General features: G+C 40.0%; 1 protein-coding gene across 31 annotated transcripts in view; it reads right to left on the reverse strand.

Annotated features, from left to right (window-relative positions):
* Positions 1-18,581, reverse strand: part of DLG2 (discs large MAGUK scaffold protein 2) — a 2,470,643-nt gene that overhangs the window by 44,459 nt on the left and 2,407,603 nt on the right. The gene's annotated exons all lie outside the window — the stretch shown is intronic.

Consider the following 18,581-nt stretch of genomic DNA (forward strand, 5'->3'; position numbering starts at 1 on the left):
GTATCATTTATAATAGAGAGTGGGAAAACTAAAACCAGGCTTTTATGTAATAGATTAGGAAGAGTAATTGCAAAGGAATTTCCTTCCTCCCTGTCCCCTCCCCTCTCCCCCCCCCCAGGAAAAAAAATCTCAGAGCTTGGTAGACTTAATTTCTGTGAGTTATAAATATTTCTTGTCTTAGAATGAAAGAGAGCATAACAAGCACCCTTTCCACTTAAGTACGTGGGTCTTTTGTTTATCTCATCCTGTAGCTGTGGATTTAATACTTTTTTATGTTGTGACAGACACTAAAACCCCTCTGCAGCAGGAGGCAGCTGCCTTCCTTGGCCCTCAAAATCCTCCCAATTCCTGTGTCAAGTGACATGAAGCTGACACAAAGCCACAATCTCCTGGCAAAGGGCGACGGAGATAAAATAAGGATCTTCTCTAGAAAACCACAACTCAGAGTGTCCAGAGATGGATGACTGCTTCTTGGCTTGAAATTATTTCTTTCGTCCCTGGGAAATCCTTAATTCAGGGTTATGTCTCCTTTTTCCTTCTCATCTTTCTAAATTCTTCCCTTGCTCCTTCCTCCCAAGTTTTAGATTGTCAAATTATTTCCACCATAATACTTAAAATAGGGATCATAGATGAGTGTAGTGCTAAGAGACCACCTGGGACAAATCCCTTATTTTTACAGAGGTGGCTGGGTAATGTGGTGAATAGACCACTGGACTTAGAGTTGGGAGTTTGAATTCTGCCTTAGACATTTGCTAGCTGTGTAACTGGGAGCAAGTCATTTTATCTCACCTCTCTTCACCTCAGTTTCCCCATCTGAAAAGTGGGGATAACAACTGCAGTGGGGATCAAATGAGATAATGAGTAAAGTACCTGGTAACATTTAAAAATGCTATCAACATGGCAGCTATTGAGACATTTAGCTTCTCCATGGCTCATCTATAAAATAGATTTGATGAATTCTCTTCTCTGTCTAAATCTGTGATCTCATAATCTAGAATTATAGGTGAGGAAACTGAGGAACTGAGTGGTTAAGTAACTTCCCAAAGGCCATGTAGTCAAAAAGCATAAGAGCTAACATCTGAATTCCCCTGTATTTATATGAATGTACTCAACTGGATTTATATTTAAAAATCATACTGAATGGATCCCTGTTGCTAGCTTCTTTATTTTGGGGATATTTTCCCCAACCTGTCTAACCGTCAAAACCATTGCCTTCTTACCTTATCTTTTCTCCTATGTTGTCCCTTCAACTGCGCACCTATCTACCTGTTGAAATCCTGTCCTTCTAGGTCCAGGTAGCAAACACTGCCTCCATCACAAAGCCTTTCCTGATTTCCACAGTGGGAAATGATTCCTTCCTCATCTGCTATCATCTCACTTTATAAACCTATCTCATTTTAATCTATAATGATGACTAATCTATAATGGTGCAGGTCTTGTCTCTCTAATTCTAATGCAGGATCCTTGAAGTTAGGGATTGTGCCCTATTTGACATGTATTTGAGCCTAAGGCAGGTCTGAAAAGGCAGTTGAGAGGGATGGATAGAACTTTATAGGAAGGATGTTCAAGGCCACTAATTCAATTCAGTAGTGAACAAGTCAAATTCCTATTATGTGTGTCAGGCACTGGGCTAAGTACTGGAAATTCAGGGAAAAAAGGGCAAAAACAGGCTCTTCTCTCAGGGAGCTCACAGACTATTGAGGGAGACAACACATAAATAAATATGCTCAAACAAGATATACTCAAGACAAACTATGGGTAATCTCAGAGGTAAGGCAGAAGCATTCTGTAAGTAATAGATACTTGCTTAATTGAATTTTTGAAAAGATTTTAGGGAAGTTTAAAAAGGGAAAAGAAATATTTCTGAAAGTAAGGAACTGGAATCTGTTTAAAGAAATCTATGTCTATACCTTTTAAAAATTTTATTGTATACACAACTAGCATAAGGGGCCACCACTGGGAAGAATTCAAAAGGTGATAATTTGAATGAGAAGGAATTGTTGAGCAGGAAAAATGAAAGGAGAGCTGTCAGAGCTTTCCTCCTGACCTAGTGGAGGAGGGAGAAGAATCAGGTTCATCATTTATTAAAATGTAGGGAATGGCTAGTTGTTAGTCTAAAAATGGAACTCTAAAACTCGAAATGCATAAGACAATAACATGCCTCACTGGTCATCACCTTGACGCTGGTCTCTGCTTTGGGAAGTCAAGAGAGATAAGCAATCCCTAAGGTGTTGGGAAATGACATCTCTCGAGAATCTCCCCTCTTGTTCCTTCTCAACCAAAATTTTGGGTCAAGTCACAATCTATAAAAAATCTATCATGCAATTGGCCATTAAGGGATGAGGATGGCTCATTTCAAATGAAGAAGTCCATGAAGTCCTTGCCACAACGGCGTGTAGCAGACTGTGGAAAAGCTAAGCAATTACAGACAGTGATTCAGAGAATCCCAGGGTTAGAAGGGACTAGAAGAAGGATTGTTAGAGCAATCCTGTGCTCTCTGCATTTGATCATCTGACTTGAGCACAGGCTTCTTGTCTTTGGTTAGGAACTCTTCTAAAAACCCAGTGGGCCCTGGATTCCTTCACCAGACAGGCAGATGTTGGCCAATGTGTGTCTCCTCCCAGACTACCTGTGTGGGGCTTATCCTCATTGTGCTGAGCTGTGTTCCTTATGTGAGTTACTCTTATTTACATCTTAGTTTATCTTAGGCTCCTCTTGCCTCATACAGAGGAGCGCTATTCACTCTTTCACTTGTCACCCATCGTTGCTCAGTCTACCTCGAAAGACCACCCTCAAAATGGAGGCACATTTAAAAAATTTTGTTAAAATGACTACTTATGTCTATAACACTAAATATGGGCAGCTAGGAGGTACAGTGGGTAGAGCTCTGGTCCTGGAATCAGGAAGACCTGAATTCAAATCCAGCTGAGTATGTGTGACCCTGGGCAAGTCACTCATCCTCTGTCTACCTCAGTTTCTTTATCCCTAAAATAGGGATAATTACACTTGCCTCTCAGGGTTGTTGTAAGGATCAAATAAGATATTTGTATAGTACCTTGTAAATCTTAAAAGGATATATAAATGCTAGTTATTATTGCTAATGTTAGTCCTAGGTTCTGCCTTTACTACCTATGTGACCTTAGATAAGTTACACTTTCTTTCTTTCTGAGCCTGTTTCTTTTTCTATAAAATAAGAGGAGTGTGGACTAGATGAGTGCTAAGTCCTATGAGCTTAAGAAAGACACTTAACCCCCCTTAACCTAGTTTCCTCCCTAAAATAGAAATAATAACTATTTTACCTATCTCACAGGATAAATTGTTGGATAATGCGAGATTTGCAAAGTGCTTCATAAACATTATTTCTTTTGATGCTCACATGGACCCCTGCCAGGTACATGCTGTTACTATCCCTATTTTATAGGGAACTGAGGTAGACGTTAAGGGATTTGCCCAGGATCACACAGCTAGTAAATACCTGAGTCTGGATTGAACTCAGGTCTTCCTGACTCCAAGTCCAACACTCAATCACCTGAACCACCTAGCTGTCTCTAGACTTAGCTAAAACTCAGGTCTCATGACTTCTGATCTAAGGCTCTTTCTACTTTGCCATTCTACCCATTAAAAATGTTACACTTGACTAGAATTAGGACTAGGATTCAAACCTGATTCCTTTGCTCCAAAATCAGTCCTCTTTCCACTCTATCATGTTGAATTGTTACTTTGAAAAAGAGTGAGCCCTCCCCAAACCAAGAGAGATTTCTGATGGTCTACTACAGAGAGCAGATGCTAAAAATGGAACTTTCAAAGGGAAAAACCACACACACACACACACACACACACACACACACACACACACCAGGAGCTTCACTAGTTTGCTCACTTATTATTCTGAGTGCAGATTACTGGAGCCTGGAATAATCAGAAATGAAGTCTGAGGCATGTAGGAGAAATGCCTTTGGAGATGAATTTATTAACACATCTGTGGAAAAGGCAAGTCTGCTGACAATTTTCAGCTAACCCTCATCTGAAAATCTGTAATGTTTCTCTAATGTGCTTTTCCAGCTTTCTGTTTCTGATTTTGGCATGTTATTCATCACTGAAGTTGATATTTAGAGGAAAATATTCCCTTACATCCTTGTAGCTCAGGGCTCTGCAATTTTATTAGTTCCTTTTTGGGACTTGGGAGACAGGGTTGCAGTGTGGTGAAGTATAATTCTTGTGAAGGGAGACTGAAAAATCCCAAGTTCCCTGGACTAGGACATGAGAACCTCAGCTTTTTAGAGTTGTCTTTAAAAAAGTGCAATTGTGGGATTTCCCAGTATTACTTAACTCACATTTCTAAAGAGTTAGATTTTACAAAGTATTTTGTTTACAACGTCGTTGGGAAGCAGGTGATACAAATATTACTAAACCCAATTTTGCTGCTGTTAAATTGCTTCAGTTGTGTCCAACTCTTGGTGACCCTATTTGGGGTTTTCTTGGCAAAGATGCTGCAGTGGTTTGCCATTTCCCTCTCCAGCTTATTTTGCTGATGAAGAAATTGAGGTAAACAGGGTTAAATGACTTGCCCAGGATCACACAGCTAGTAAATGCCTGAAGTCAAGATCTGAACTGAGGAAGGTGAGTCTTCTGGACTCTAGGCCCAGCACTCTACCCACTAGACTGTCATATCATAAGGGTTTAATAAATGCTAGTTCCCTTCCCTAAGTATGTGAAAATAATCAAATTCTGGCTCTGCCAGTTATTGCATGACTTTGGGTGGGTTTCATCTCGCCTCCCTAGGCTACAGTTTCCTCATCTATAAGTATCTGCAATGTTCTTTGCAGGCCCAATATTTCATAATCTCATGTAGATCCTACCATGCTTAAAAGGCTTCAAGTATAATACTGACTGATAGATTAACCGTCCATCTTCTGAGGATCAGTCAAGTTAATTTCAGAGAGGTTCAGCATCAAAAGGGTGGCCACCAGATAATCACTTTTTGTTCGTTTGTTTTATTTTGGCCACAGAAACTTTAGAAAGACCATCTACTGAAGAGTGAGAAAGCTGAGGTGTGACTCAGTAGAGAAAGCTCCTATAAAAATGAAACCACAGATCTGGGAAAGATTTAAGTAGAAGTATTAATGAATTGTGGAATGTGGAGGTGAATATACAGGAGAATGAAATGACATGGAACCGAATGAGTAACACATGCTGGCACCATGTTTTCATTACTAGTAACAAAAGTCACTTAAAAATGTAAGTGATGAGTCAGGAGTCAGGAGCCAAGTCACTCCTGATGGACTCAGGAGGCAACCTGGATTCCAATGCTGGTCCTGTAGAGTGATTTGGGGCTTTAGTTTCCTTACTGTCAAATGAGGGAGTTGGTCTAGCCGATCTCCGGCTCTTATGCACCATGATTTGTATGTTTCATGAGGAAAAGATGAGAAAAACATACTATATGGTAAATTTAGATATGTTAAAAAAAAGTGGGACTAAAACTTGGACATTTGACCCACATGGAATTTAGACCTTTCCTATCTTTCTTGATAGTCAATGTCGCTAATAAGTGTCAGATCTAGGATTAAAACCCAAGTCTTCTCACTATTAAGTCCTGGAAGAGGGGACTTGGGTGGGAAGGGAGGGCCGATTGGAGATGTTGTGGAAGTTTGGTGGAGGCCCAGAGCTGAGGATGGCAAGGTTAGCCTATTAAGGCTCAGAGTGGCTCCAGGACAGAGTCCAGGAGGGAGTGGAGATGATGGCCGTTGTGGAGTGGAGTGGAGGTGGCATGACTAGAGATGACCCCCCTGGTTTCTTTCATCTCTGTGATCACTTGGTTTTTAAAGCTTCAGGTCCACGATCTTTTAGTCTGAAAGCTCACTGTCACCTTCACTGTCGATGTGCTGTCCTCTTCAAAATCATCTCTGCAGACAGTGATCGGTATTCTAGTAAAGTCACCATTGCTGATTCACCCAGAGTGAAATTCAATGTGGTAGAAAGAGTGGAAGACTTGGAGTCAAGAGGCATAGGTTGGAATCCTATTGGCCATCAGCAAATCCCTTAATATCCCTGAGCCTCAATTTCCTCATCTGTAAAATGGGGGCAGGCAGGTAGCACAGAGTACCAGGCCTGAAGTAGGAAGACTCATCTTCCTGAGTTCAAATCCAACCTCAGACACTGTGTGACCCTGGACAAGTCACTTAACCCTGTTTGTCTCAATTTCCTCATCTGTAAAATGAGCTGGAGAAGGAAATGACAACCATTTCAGTCTTTGCCAAGAAAACCCCAGATGGGGTCATGGAGAGTCAGACATGAATGAAACGACTGAACAACAACAATAATATGCCAGGCACTGTGGTAAGCATCTTAGAAATAGTTTCTCAATTTACCCTTGCAACAATCTTGTGAGGTAGTTGCTATCATTATCCCAATTTTATATTGAGGAAAGTGAGGCAAAGAGAAGTAAAGTGACTTTCCCAGGGTCACACAGCTAAGTATCTGAGACTGGATTTGAATTCAGATCTCCTTAATTCCAGGCCCAGTAAAATATGTGTGATGTAACTACAAGAGCAATATTCCTATATAGAAGATTCTAAGGAGAGACAGAAATGTTTGCAAGTTATTAAGGATACGATGTTATCATCCTTTTGCCTTATTGAATGAGGTGTCAGTCATATATAGCAGGCCTGGCTCACTAACCTTTTCTGGAGTCATGGGAATCTTCTCAGAGTTATGTTTTTACATGCATAGAATATAGTGCACAGGATTACAAGGGAAACCAAATTGTATTGAAATGCTGTTATCAAATTATTAAAACAAAGCTTACAGATTCCAGGTTAAGAACCACTGCCATTTATGAATAAGTATAAGAAAATGGATCTGGAGAAATCTATCTAAGCGGGCTGGATTGGTTCATGGTATGTGTAACCTGTAAGTCTAGCCACAGGCCAGGATAGCCCCTCTCCAGCCTCTCAAACAATCATTTAGCCCAAGAAAAGCAACATGGTATTGATAGTGAACTTGGAGTAAGGAAGATGTGGGTTCAAAATGTGCCTCAGGCACTAACTAGATGTGTGTCCCTGGGCAAGTCACTTGCCCATATATAAATGGGTATACGTGAAATGTGAGTATTCATCCGACCTAGCTAAATTCATGATGGTACCCGGATGGTACAGTGGATAGAGTGAGGGACTCAAGGGCTTGGAAGACTTTACTTTCAATCCTACTTCACTCACTTCCTAGTTGTGTGATCCTGGGCAAGCCACTTAACCTCAGTTTCCTCATCTATAAAATTAGGATAGGTGTAGCACTGCATAGGGATCAAAGTCAAAAGCTTTGCAAACCTTCAAGTGATACATAAATGCTAGTTACAGCATCATCAGCATCATAATTATTAATATAATTCCCAAGACACAGATTTTGAAGCAAGAGATGAAAATAAAAATATGGAGTCAGTGTTCATCAAATAATTAAATTACAAAGACCTAACTAGCTTGGGCACTGCCACGCTGTCCATGGATGTGGCACGAGAGGATAACTGGGAGATAGAGGCAATTCTGGGAAATGCACTGACATTTGTGTATCAGGAGACAAAGGCAGCTAGGTCCCAGCTTATTGGGATGGGTCAGTTGTGGAATGTGCAAATCCCTCCTAATAGAAGTTGATGAAAAGAGCTGGTGTGTGAGTGCAGTGTTCCTCCCTGGCTATGGGGAGTAAGATGCCTTAACATGGTGCAAACTCTGAGGGAGCCAGGGATGGAACCTTTCCACTCACCTTAGTGGAACAGGGCTCATCCCATCACTAAACAACCTAATACAGCCTGTGCTCTGTTTGCACGACCTCGGCAAACCTATGTAATTAATTAATCAATTATTAATGAACTCATCAACATAATAAAAATAATAGAAGTTTGGGAAAATCTTCACTTCCAACAGACTTTCCTTTCCCATTTGTTCTTTCATTAGAATTGACTCCAGGAATGTCATCTGATCATTTTGTGATCTTTCTCCTACTTCTCTTGGCCCCTCTCCTCATCTTCTCTCTCTGTGCTTTCCTAGAAAAATCAACTTCTCATGAGCTGGCCGCAGAAGTAGATTCCACAGCTGTAGATTCTGTGATAAGGTGTCTTGCTTTGATCTCACCTCCTACCCACCTATCCTCCTAGGCCATCTCATCCTATTAGTATAGAAACTCCTTGAGGACAGGGACGATCTCATTAGCAGAGTGCCTGTCACCTAGTAAAACTCTAAAATTCTTCTTCGTTCATTTATCCTTTCCCTGAACTGAAGGGATTGCTGGCATACATCACTCTTTTCACTGATCCCTTCATTGTTCATTTCTGTCCATTACTATTGGTATCAGTAGTCATAGAGTGAGAATTTTTGGTGTAGGAAGTCCAAGGAGATGGCAACCTGTCCATAATTTAGGGTCTCCAAGAAGTTAGATGAACTGTCCATGCTTACAAGGCTGGTATCAAAGGCAACTAGCCCATTGGCATAGTAGATTGAGCCCTGGGCCACAAGTCAGGAAGATCTGAGTTCAAATTTGACCCCAAACCACTAGCTGTGTGATTCTGGGCAAGTCATTTAACCTGTTTGCCTTAGTTTTCTGAAGTATAAAGTGGGGATAATAATAGCACCTCCCTTGAGGGGTTGTTGTGGGGATCAAATGAGGTAATATTTGTAAACAGATTGTTAGGACAGTGGCTGGCATGTGGTAGGTGCTATATTGTAAATGCTTATTCCTTCTCTGCCAAAGGGAAGCTCTGAATCTGTCTTCCTCATTGTAAGATGTGAATTGTTTGCTATTATGCCACAATGCTTTTCACTCCTCCTATAACATGGATAACTGACAGTTACTTTATTTTCATTACCTTCCTTCATCTGGGCCCTATCTGGGGCATGGAGTCAGGAGATCAAAGTTTGAATGCCCTTTCTGTCACTATCTGTGTATCTGTGGGTGTTACTTCCTTACCAAGCCTCAGTCTCCTCATCTGTAAAAAGAGGCTAACAATGCTTTCACTACTTGTCTCACATGATTATTGGGAAGAATCGACTTTTTCACCCCTTAAAGTGCTATAGAAACATGAGTTTTTAGTTTTATTGCTACGATACAATTTAAAACATGATGCTCATGAGATCAAAGGAAGGAAATGTTTCTTTTGTCGTGGGGGATATTTTATGGTTGAGGTGTCAACCGTGCTGGACCTACAGAGAAGACTTTCAGATGAGTGTGAGTGAGTGAGTGAGTGAGTGTGTGTGTGTGTCTGTTGCTGGAGTGTATCTGTCTTCCACACAAAGATGACTGAATGAGCATAGACATTTATGGGCACATTATCTTATATGAATTTTTGGTCCATTTTTCTAAAAGGTATTTTCTGAAGACTTAGCTATTTCATTTTTAAAGGCCTAAGTCATGGCCTTCATTTCCAGCCTCACTTCCCCTGGGGGACTCTTTCATAACAGAACACTTCTGGGTTCTTTCTCCTGATAGTCAGGGAAAATTGAACTTTTCAATTTCTTCTCCTCACTTCTGCTAATGCCATTTCCTTTCCCATTCCAACACCAAGAGTTTTTTTGTCCATCTCAGAAGAGATTCTTCACTCCCATAACAATCCTGCAGGTGAGTCCCGTCTCTCTGGTCTTCTGTTCATTCCTCACAGACTCACTCAGAGAGTGACAGCAAATTGCTGGAAGGAGGGGCCGGTTCAGTGTTTTATCTTCACCCACTCTGGGGAAGTGTGAGAAGTAAGTCACTTGGTTCTCCAAGCTGATATACAGTAAGCCAAAAGTCATACCACACCGTTTTTACCTGTTTTCTGGTCTCCCTTAGCCTTCCTTCTAACAACTCAGGTGGGAGGAATAGGAAGATAGCTGGACTTGAAGCCAGAAGACTTGGTTTCTAATTCCATTTCTCCTCCTAGTGAGCTGCTAGGTGGTACAGTAGGTAGAGCCCCAGGGGCCTGAAGACAGGAAGGTCTGAGTTCATATCTGCCCTCCAAAATTTAGAAGCTGTGTAACCTGGGCAAGTGACTTAATCCTGTGTACCTCAGTTTCCTCATCTCTAAAATGAGCTGCAGAAAGAAATGGCAAACTGCTCTAGTATTTCTCCAACAAAACCCTAAATGGAGTCATGAAAAATTGGACATGACTGAAACAACTGAACAACTTACCCCATGTGGTTGTGAGCATTAAATATGTATGACTATGCTTTGTAATCATAAGGCATTATTAATATGATTCAAGACCAAGTCATACCACTTTCTCTGTGAAGTTATTTCTAACCACCCAGCCCTCCCTTAGTTCTTTTCTTTCTTAGAAACAGTATTGGTCATAGAGTAAAAAAGCTGTGAGTCTAAGTCTCAACTATAGTTCATACCATGGAAGTATGGAAGAGTTGTAAGTTGTGTTGGTGGAAGGTGTACCTATACTGTTGAACTCACAGATTCTCAAAGCATTCACCATCATTAATATATTAGTTACATAAATACGTGCAAATAGATGTGTGTGTATATGTGGATAGAGATTATTTATCCATCTACCTGTCTATCTATCTCTACTCATCCATTTATCTGGGCATTTATCTTTCTACCCATCTATCCCCTTTACAACTGTCCCCTTCCTACATTTCTATTCTCTTTTCACAGTACCACCTTCCATTCATTTGATAATCCAGCCACATTGGCCTCATTGCTGTCTCCTTGAACACAATACCCCACCTCCCCTGAGGTTGTATCTTTTCACTGTACTTGGCGATTTTCTTGCTCCTCACATCCCCCTCTTGGCTTTCCTAGCTTCAGCTCAAATTGTTCTTTTTGTAGTAGGGCTTCACTGGCCAACTACCCATCTCTCCCTTCCCCCACTCCCACCCCACATCAGTCCACTGCTAATACCTTCCATATTATTTCAATACCGAATTATTTACATGTTATGTCCCCCATTAAAATGTGAGCTCCTTGAAGGCAGGGGCCATGTTTTTGCCTTTCTTTGTAGCCCCAGCGCTCTGGACAGTACTTGGCACATAATAAGAGTTTAAAAAATGTTTGTTGATTGGTTGTCCATATTGACTGTCTCAGATCTAAGTGATTTCATTTTGTATACCACTTTTGAAGATAAGTAGCAAAACCAGGTTTAAAACCCTCCCAGGCTAGTGTTTTTGTTTTGTTTTGCCCTGGAACTACCATTGCCTCTGCGTCTCACTTTCCTCATATTTTACACAGCCTAAAAAATGGGCTCCCCCCGCACCTGAGACAAGTACATTCATTACAGAAATGTAACAAATTCCATATGTCAGCTCATGGGTATGGTTTAGAAGTCAAACAATCGTTCTTTTTTGGGGTGTGAAGGGGGTGAAAGAAAAAATTGTACAGCTTGGGAAACTTCAAATGAGTTAAAAACCATTAGTTGGAGTCAAGATGGCAGAGAAGAGGCAAGGACATGCCTGGGATCTCCCCTAAACCACTTTAAATAATGCCCTAAAACAAATTCTGGAGTGGCAGAACCCATAAAAGGATGGGGTGAAATAATTTTCCAGGTAAAGGCAATTTAGAAGGTCAGTAGGATTATCTGAAAGCCATGATAAAAAAAGAGCATAGTTGTAATCTTTCAAGAAATTATCAAGGAAAACCTCCCTGATATTCTGGAACCAGATGTAAAATAGAAATTGAAAGAATCTGCCAATCACCTCCCTAAAAGAGATTGCAAAATGAAAATCTGTGGAATATTATAGTCAAATCCCAGAGCTCCCAGGTCAAGGAGAAAAAATTGTAAGCAGTCAGAAACAATTTGATTATGGAACTATAGTAAATATAACACAAGATTTAGCAGCTTCTACATGAAAGGATTGGAGGGCTTAGAATATGATACTCCAGATGGCAAAGGAGCTAGGACTACAACCAAGAATCGCTTACCCAGCAAAACTGAGTATAATCCTTCAGGGGAAAAATGGGCATTCAATGAAATAAAGGACTTTCAAGCATTCTTGAGTAGAAAATTTGACTTTCAGATATAAGACTCAAGAGAAACATAAAAATGCAAACAGGAAAGGAAAATGTTATGATTAAACTGTTTACATTCCTACATGGGAAGATGATACTTGTAACTCATAAGAACCTTCTCATTATTAGGGCAGTTAGAAGGAGCATATATAGTCAGAGAGCACAGGTGTGAGCTGAATATAAAGGGATGATATCTAAAAAAATAAAATTAGGGGCAAGAAGGAGGAATGCACTGGGAGAAAGAAAGAGAGAAGTAGAATGGGGGTAAATTATCTCACGTAAAAGAGGCAAGAATTGGCTTAATGAGGGAATAACACGCACACTCAATTGGGTATAGAAATCCATCTTACCCTACAGGAAAGTAGGAGGGTAAGAGTGTGAAAGAAGGAGGAGGGGTGATAGAAGGGAGGGCAGATTGGGAGAGGCAGTAGTCAGAAGCAAAACACTTTTGAGGAGGGACAGGGTGAAAGGAGAGAGAGAGAGTAGAATAAAAAAGGTGGGGGAGAAATGGAGAGAAATCATAACTGTGAAAAAAATTCTGAAGCAAATTTCTCTAATAAAGGTTTAATTTCTCCAGTACCATAGAGAACTGAGTGAAATTTATAAAAAAAACAAGAGCTATTCCCCAATTGATAAATGATTAAGATGAACAATGATTTTTCAGATGAAGTAAATAAAATTATATATAGTCATGAAAAAAATGCTCCAAATCACCATTGATTGGAGAATGCAAATTAAAACTATTCTGAGGTAGTACCTCAAATTAGATTTGCTAATAGGACAGAAAAGGAAAATAAATATTAGAGGGGATGCGGGGAACTTGAGACATTATTACACTGTTGGTGGAATTGTGAATTTATTCAGTCATTCTGTAAAACGTTTTGGAACTATAGGGCTATATAACCCCAAAGGGCTATAAAACCACACATACCCATTATTTAACCTAGCACTATCAATACTAAGTCTATATCCCAAAAGAGATAAAACCAAAAAAGAAGAGGATTTATATGTACAAAAATATTTATAGCAACTCTTTTCTGGTGGCAAAGAAGTGGAAACTGAGGGGATGTCAATCAATTGGGAAATGACTGAACAAGTTTTGGTATATGATTGGGGTAGAATACTATTGTGCTATAAGAAATGATGAACAGGATGCTCTGAGAAAAATCTAGAAAGACTTAAATCAACTGATGCAAAGTGAAATGAATAGAACCGGGAGAACATTGTACACAGTAACAGCAATATTTTAACATGATCAGCTGTGAATGACGTAGCTATTTTCATCAATAAAATAATGTGACAACTCTGAAGGACTTATGGTGAAAAATACTGTCCATCCCCAGAGAAAGAACTGATGCTGTCTGAATACAGATTGAAGCATGCTTTTTTTTTTACTTTATTTTTCTTGTGGTCTCATTTGTCTGTTTTCTTTTACAATATGATTAATATGGATATATGTTTTGCATGACTATACATGTATAACCTATACCAAACTGCTTGCCTTCTCAATGAGAGGGTTGGAGAGGGAGGAAAACCGAGAATCTGGAACTCAAAATTTTAAAATCAAATGTTAACAATTCCTTTTACATGTAATTGGGGAAAATAAAATGCTAAATAAATCTCAAACAAACCTATTGGTCATCCTGCCTCAGCAGTGCTTTGCATCTTTCTAGGATTTAGGAGGACAAAGAGATATAAGCCATGAAATACGAAATGACCCCACTGCAAGATTACCTGCCCCCTTCACTTAGAAGTTGCTAAAAGTATCTTTTTTCTATATTGCATCCACTTCCACACCCACAACCGATATGTTCTTGTTTCTGTAAACACAAACCAAGGATAACTTGTCACCTCACAGTCCACTGTCATTTTTGAAGAGTAGAAGAAGGAATCGTTATTTTTCATTCCTGTCTCAGTTTCCTGGGATTGAAGCATCCCACATTGTTTGGACATGCTAGTTCAAATTTGCCACTTTCTAATTCTTCTCCTTTTGTCTTCTGAGAACTCCCTATCACTGCCCATTCTTAGCCCTCAAACAGAGGAGACAGAAAGGCCAGCCATGTAGAACATGATGGGCGTATACACGGCATTTTGTGCTCCCTCTCTGAGATCTCAATGGTGGTCTTTCAGTTGTGGTTGAGTAGGTAAAAGCATATTTGGCAATATTCCAGAAGGGGAAATAGTCTAAGAAAGGGTCAAGAAACCTAACATGTATCATTAACTTATTCAGAGTCATTTACTTGGCAAATTCAGCTAAATGGGACACAGATAAGAACCGGAAAGTGACCAAAGAGGGCTCTGAGCAGCCAAACCAGCTGTCATGAAGTACATGCACTCAGGCACTCCCCTTATGGGAAGGACCTTTAGGATCTCACTCTGAGCCTACTGATGATTATTTAACAGATAATATTAGTAAATTGGTCAAATGGTTTGGAATGAGAAAATGTTAAGTGTGGGCTTGGCCATCAGGCGAGGTAAAAAATAGTCAGTTGAGAGACTGACAACAAAGATGAAGATAGAAAAACAATGAAAAGTGGCTATGAAAAATAAAGTACTTTATTGTGTCTTTAAAAATAGTTGGATTTGAATTTGGTTACAAACTGGCTAAGATAAAGAGAATTCTTCACCTGGGCTGTGGAATTCCCTGAAGTTATTAGAAAAAAAAGGTGCATGGAGCAGAGAATGGCTATTTGATTCAACAGACAAATTCAATATAGCTTTTACTAAGTGACTATCATATATATAATGTGAAGTAATGGGGATATTAAACTATTTTGTTCATCAACCCTGCCCTCTGAGGTATTAAGATGCACACACATATAACTAGACAAATCACAAGCATTTAATTGTCTACTAGTAACTGACTACTAGTATGATAATATTTAACTTTTATATAGTTCTTACTAAGTTCCAGGCACTGTGCAAAATGCTTTCTAATATTTATCTCATTTGATACTCACAATAACCCTGGGATGCTATTATAATCCCTGTTTTACAAATGAGGAAACTGAGGCAACCAGATCTTAAGTGATTTACCCAGAGTAACATATAGATAGTAAGTGTCTGAGGTCAAATTTGAACTCAAGTCTTGTTGGCTCCAGGTCCCAAGTTCTATCCACTGTGCCACCTACAAAATAAGTCCGATTAGAGCCATATGAGCAATTCAAGGAGAGGTTACTTGGAGCAGGGAGGGATATTAAAAAGTTTTGTAGAAGCAGTGGCACATGACTACCTTGAAGGAAGGGCAGAATTTCCATTCCAGGTATTGAGGAAGTTGTATGGAAGCAAGTTGATAATGGGGAATACCAAGAAATTCAGCTGTAACATGTATTGTGTGGAAGGGAGTCATATATAATGAAGTCAGAAAGGTAGGTTGGCACCAAATTGCATAGGGCCTTGAATGCTAGGCAGTGATATGGAGGGCAGAAAATGACCTAAATCTAAGTCATGGCTTTGCTATTTGCTATCACTGGTCACTACACCTCTCTACATCTTCTCTACAGTTCCTCATCTGCTAAAAATAGGAAGAATAATACTTGTTTTATTTTTTGCAAGCCAAGTGCTTGGCCAGTCTCAAAGTGTGACATACATGTGAGTCATTATTTTTTTCATTAAGCAACTGGGAGACCCTTAATGTTTTTACACGGGGCAGTGATGTGAGTAGACCTATGCATTAAAGAGGTTATGGCAGCCACAGTATGAAGGATGGATTAGAGAAGGGAGATATGAGAATCTGGGAGCCCAATCAGCAAGCTAGACAAGAATCTTGGCAACAGGTGACAAAGGGCCTGAACTGAGATGGTGGAAACATTGAGTACCCAATAACTTCATTAAGGAAGGAAATTGCCCTGCCTGGGGAATGAGGTCATGCTGCCTCCAAGCAGTAGCTTTCTGGTTGCTGAAAAAATTATAAACTGAATTTCAGTTGTCACTTAGGTTCAGATAAGGGACCTTTTTAGTGTAGAAAGTAATGAGATCTGTCCTGTCTATTAAAACTACTGACCCAAAACCAACCCAAGCATTATTAATTCCCCAGTAAAAGCTTATTATATATAGCTCAGCAATTCCCAGGTCTCAGAGAGAGACCACTTTCTTTTGAATCCATTAAGTGGAAACATTCATTTGCATTGGAAATCTAAAGATTCAGGTTTTCAACAAGTGAGGGTGAAATATTTGTAAGTCTTCACAGAGTTGTCAAAACACGAAATGCAAATGGGGTTTCAGCAAGCATCTTCATTTCAGCCTTTCAATGTTGTACAGATTCTAATTTACACTAATGAGTGTTTCTAATTTAAATCTGTCATGGACACAGGTAGAATTTGTATTCTATATCAGTATAATCCAGATTTCCCAGAAGCCTTTAAATGGGCAGAAGCAGTTACAGGTTCTCACCAGGAAAAAGTAAACACTGCTTTCCTTATCCCTCCCCCCAACCTACACTCTCACCTAATAGTAATAAGAAGGCTAAGTAAACAGTCATCTAGACATTTTTCAAGGAATTTAATATTGATTCTCATTTTGTAAATACCTTTGTTGTTTATGGAACAGGGTTTGGTCCCTAGACCACTTAAGATGGTGTCACCCATATGGAAGACATTAAGGGATTATTTGTCAGGAGATTGGACAAGAGTCCTGGCAACAGATGACAGAGGACCTGAACTCAAATGGTGGAAAAACTGAATACCCAGTCACTTCCTTAAGGAAGCAAATTGTCCTGCCTAGAAAGTGGGGCCATGCTACCTCTAAACAGTAGCTTTCTGGTTAATGAAAAATTTATAAAATAAGTTTTAAAATTATGGACAATTTAAAAAATTGTAAACTGAGTCACAGATACTTTGACATGTGATTCCATTGGTGAACCCTCCCTACCAAGTTGCACTGGTAGTCTTAGAGAACTCCCTTGTCATGGGGAAGTTGGATGACTTACCTAGGGCCCTTAGAGCTGGTTTGTGTCCAAGGCAGAACTTAAACTTGTCCTTCTGACACCAAGGGCCTCTCTCTACCAACCATATCATAGGCATGCTCCTCTTTTCAATGTATGCACTAAATAAATACAGTGAAATTCTGACCCAGAGAGAGACATTGGCAGCTAGAGGTAGGGTGGCCGGCTCACAAAGGGTCACAGGAGCTGGGTTTTGAAGGAAATCAGGAAGTCTAAGGTAAGGAGGAAGGGGTACATCCTCAGTCTGGAGTCAGCTTGGGCAAAAGTACAGATATCGGTCAATCAGGCAGGACAGTAGAGTGTATGAAGGGGAGCAATACATGGCAAATTTGGAAAAGTCATTTGGATCTAGGCTGTGAAAATCCTGAAATACCAAACAGAAAAGATTGCATTTAATCCTAGAGGTATGAGGAAACTACTGATTGTCTAGGAGGCAAATGATATGGTTGGACATGGGGGAAAGGGCAAGTAACAATTTCTGTCTTACAACTGGAGAAACTGAGGTACAGATTGGGAAACAGCTTGCCTCAGATGACATAGTTAACTCGGCTCAAATAGAATTTGCATCTACCAAATATCAGTCTACTCTTAGGGGCCATCTATGGATCAGATCATGCTACCTCAAGTTGGTTTAATAGAGAACTTGATTTTCAGTAAAAAAAAAAACAAAAAACATGAGTTCAAATCCTGACTCTGCTGTTTGCTAGCTGTGTGACCTTGGGTAAGCTGTTTAACCTCTCTAGATCCCATTTTCCTTACCTGTAGAATAAAGAATATAAGTTAAATGATCTTTAAAGATCCTTCCAGTTCTAAATTCTATGACTCTAATGTCAATTTCCAAGAAGAAATTACTAAACCTTTTCCAAATTAATTAATACTAGCATGTTAGAGCATTTTAAGCAAAAATTCATTTACTTTAAAGGAATAATATGGTGCAGTACAGAAAGCATTGGACTCAGAGTCAGGAAGCCCTGGGTCATATCCTGTCTTTGATGCTCAAAAGCTCTGTTACCCTGGACAGCTCACCTGGAGCCTTTGTTTCTTCATCTGTAAAATAGAAATGACAGCTCTGGGGCAGTGGTAAAGAGAACCCGGGGCCATCTAGTTTAACTCCATTATTTTACTCCGGTGAGTGAAGTGACTAGCCCAACGTCACAGTGACTTATTTGTAAATAGTAGTAGAGTTGGAATTCATCTCATTTGACTCTAAATTCAGTTCTATTTCCTCTGCACCACCTAAGGTTCTCTGCAAACCTTAATAAACTATGTAAGGAAGAGCTCTTAGACTTCCTGAGTTCATTGCACAAACAGAAATTCTCAGCTTAGGAGTTTCTCACTTATTATTATCGTTGTGATTCTTTCTGTTACCTCACCCTCTGCCTACCAGTACCAGAGGGAGAATGGGGCATTGCACTGTATGGAGGTGGAGGAAGGAGTAGGCGGTGCCTTGTGCAAGGTGTGGGACATTCCCTGGAGGTTTCTCCCACGGTGCCTGTGCTACAGGAAACTGCTAAATCAAATCTCGACAGATTGGGCCTGCACATCTGCCAGGACATTTACCGGAGTCAAAGAGTGGCAAGAGGGATGGTGTAATAAAGCCAGGCTATGCAGGTGTGTGGTGTGTGTGTGTGTGTGTGTGTGTGTGTGTGTGTGTGTGTGTGTGTG

This window comes from Petaurus breviceps, unplaced genomic scaffold (genome assembly GCF_028583685.1).
Source record: "Petaurus breviceps papuanus isolate PSGF00001 unplaced genomic scaffold, PetGlider_PUasm1.0 90823, whole genome shotgun sequence".
Taxonomy (NCBI): Eukaryota; Metazoa; Chordata; class Mammalia; order Diprotodontia; family Petauridae; genus Petaurus; species Petaurus breviceps.